The sequence below is a fragment of the Oryzias melastigma genome, linkage group LG13 (assembly GCF_002922805.2).
Source record: "Oryzias melastigma strain HK-1 linkage group LG13, ASM292280v2, whole genome shotgun sequence".
NCBI classification, from domain to species: Eukaryota; Metazoa; Chordata; class Actinopteri; order Beloniformes; family Adrianichthyidae; genus Oryzias; species Oryzias melastigma.
This window is the reverse complement of record NC_050524.1, coordinates 978,443-982,003: the sequence shown is the minus strand read 5'-3', so window position 1 is coordinate 982,003 and position 3,561 is coordinate 978,443.

The following is a 3,561-nucleotide window of genomic DNA, read 5'->3' as shown; positions in this document are numbered from 1 at the left end:
GAGGGTCGGGGTCCAGGCTGCAGACGAAGCAGAAGATCAGGTCATGATGAGAACCCTCAGAGATGCACAAACAAGACTTCACACCGAGCAGAGCTCTGACTGAATACTACTGGGAGGGATTGCAGATGGAAAACAGCAGGGGCTGATGGGAAGTGTAGTGTGGAGACCCAGGAAGTGCCAGTACTCTGGTGATGGGTCCCGCTGATGGCCAACGGGGGGAAAGGGGACCAATTTATGACACCTACAGCTGATCGCCGTTCCATTTACAGGGGATGAGAAAACTTTTTTAGAAATATCTGTCCGATTGCAGAAAATTCATATTACTGTAATTTGCAAAACTAACAAATGGTAAATGCCGTATACTTGTATAGCGCTTTCTACCCTCCTTCGAGGGCCCAAAGCGCTTCAGTGGCAGACCCATTCACCCATTCACACACTGGTGGTGGCTCCGCTGCTGAACACTGCCGCCAACCTCCCACCAGAGGCAATTCGGGGTTCAGTGTCTTGCCCAAGGACACTTGGACACATGGGCGGGCAAGGCGGGAATCGAACCAGCTCACTTCTGATCAGGAGCCGACCGCCCTACCGCTGCACCACGGCCGCCCCAAAAAAGTGAAAACATTTAATTTTAAATGCAATAAAATCTCCATCACAGAATGAAGTGACGTTCAGTTACGGAGGTTCTGTCTCATATGGAACAACTGATGAATAAGACAAAATGTGTTTATTTATTTCACGGTTGGAAGTTCTTAAAGTGTTCAGTATACGGAGTAAATAAATGGAATAACGTGAGAACAAAAATGTAAAAATGCTACAACAATATCAAGTATCAAAAACCACATTAACAACAGAATAATCAATAAATAGACTCATCCCAGAGGAATGCTGCTCATCTCACTCTGGTTGATGTCTGTAATTGTAAATGTTTGCTCTTTTCTTCCTAATCTTCTCTTATTGGATCCAAATCTTCAGAATGTTTTACGTTTTTCTTTTTTACTGATTGATTAATTGATTTGTTATAAGGAACATCCGATAACAGACGTTTTTCTTCTTTCTGTCCCCTTTACATTTTTCCATCATGTTTGAGTTTACAACTCAAGGTTGTGTTGGTGTTTTTCCCTTTATTGAATAAAAATGAAAAAGAAATAAAAAAAAAATTGAAGTTATTTTGTTCTGATCCAATCCTGCTGCTGTAGATACCACAGATGCAGAACTTTTGGTTTCAGACAAACATAGTTACAAAACTCTTTCATCTTTGGCCTCTTTTCCTGGTGCAATAATATTGTTGTAAAGGAGAATTGAGTTAAGGAATCTATCAGAATGTGATTCAATGATTCGCTGTGGCGACCTCTAACGGGACACGCCGAACATCAAGAGTTCACATTACAGTCGGTGATGAACCGTTGATAAGGAGAGAATTTAGAATTCGCATTCATGTCATAAACGTTGCTGAGACCCGTCATAATCGGTTTTATTTACCCGTAAATATCCTCATGTGTTTACATCATGTGCTAAATACAGCAGATTTTCATAAAGACTTTTCTCTAAATCCACTCTGGTTCTTCGAGCTGCTTTCATGTTTGGACTTTGATCAGACGGAAGGAAACCTGCAGAACTTTGAGGTTCTGGTTCTGAAGACGCTCCTGCAGGAGGGTGATCTGGATGAAGCTGGTCTGTCTGAACCTCCGTCCATCAGCAGAGGACAGGACTAATTCAGACCCACTCCTCTTTTAGACCCGCCCACACACCGTCCTTCCTGCTTGCAGTCAGCTGATCAAACCGACGTTACTGATGGAACTGGAAACAGGAAGTGACCTCATGAGCTTCACTCCAACTTCAAACATGTTCAGATGTGGACGTTGGTGGTGTAGCCGTCCGCTCCTGCAGGTTCCTTCAGACACTTCCTGTCATTCCTGTCTCACCTGTAACCGCTGCGTCGATGCTTTTGATTAAAAACGGACCAATCAGAGGTGATTACAATTTTGCATAAGTTCTTAAAGACGAGCTTCTCCTCGAGCAGGTTCTCTGAGGGTATGTTCCACGTTTCTCTGAAGCTCTGACAGACCACGCCCTTCTTTGAGACCACGCCCACCATCAAGCTCGTCCGTGTCACTGGACCGACGCTCCACCTTCTCCTCCACCTTTCACTGTCATGGTGGAGATTTTTGGTCCTAGTAGACCTAAAGTTCTCTGAACTCTGAACCAGGCTCCAGTTTGGTCCTCTGTTGTTGGTGGTGGTTTCCAGCAGTCATGTCAGACCTGAACCTGAGGTCAGGAGGAGTTCCTCAGGGTTCCAGGGGGCTCTCTGTTCTGGTTCTGATCAGTGTTCTTCAAGCTGGACCTCATGGTCACTTTCCTTTTCTTCTTTCTTCCACAGTTCTGTTGCCCAAGGACCCAATGGTGGTCAGGACAGGGGATTTGAACCACCATCAGAGCCCGTCTCCAACTGCTGCCTGGTGGGGTCTTCATGTCTGGTTCTTGGTGGTGTCGGAGTTCAACTCAGAACTGGAAGTTGAAGAAAAGCTACAAAAACAGTAAAATCAAACTTCCAAACCTTTTTGAACAGTCCAGATGACATCTTAATTCTCCAGAAACAACACAATCTGTCCAGCACACTGCCCCCCAGAGGCAGCAGCATGCCACAGCAGAGCAGACTCAGAACCCGGTCAGAACCCTGAAGGGGAAGCCCACTGAGGCTCTGCAGGCTGCATGTTTGTGGACACGGGCCTCAGCGGAGGCCGCCGCCCACGCGCCGGCGCTCCGGTGGAGAATGGGAGGAAGAGGAATCCAGCAGGGAGGAGGAAGATATCAGGCATGCGAGCAGGAAGTGGAGCATCTCCGCTCATCTCTGCTGAAACAACAGTGAGCGTCGGTTGCCGGGATACAGCTGCGGGGTTCTTTATTTGGATGGTTTTTGAAGCAGAAGATGTTTTTCAGCAGCGTCACGTCCGCCACACAGCTGCCCCAAAAACACGTCTTTGACCTCCCGTCGGCCTTCGACTTATGCTTCACTAGAACTGAGCTGCTACACACAAAAACATCCACCAGTTCTGCTCCAGAACAGGAGCAGAACTGGTTCTGGATCATGTCTCGCTGTAGGCCTATGCCAAAAGGTTCTGGATGGAACAGAACATCTGGAGAAATGACCCGCCGGAGGTTGATGTGTTTGACTCACGTCCAAAATGAAACTTCTGAGGTGTTTTTATGAAAAACAAGGTGAGGAGGACGACCTGAAAAAAACCTGGCACTCGTCCAGGGTGAACAGCAGCAGGGATAGGCTCCAACAACACCCTGACCCAGAAAGGTATCGAGGGGGTTCAGAAGATGGATGGATGTAAGGAGGAGAAGAGGAATGGTGGAAGGACAAACGGATGGAGAAAAGGATGGATGGATGGATGGATAATGGATGAAGGACTGATGGATGGATGATGGTCGGATGGATGGATGATTGATGGATGAAGGATTGATGGATGGATGGATGAAGGATTGATGGATGGATGGATGATGGACGGATGGATGGATGATGGATGGATGGATGATGGATGGATGGATGGATGATTG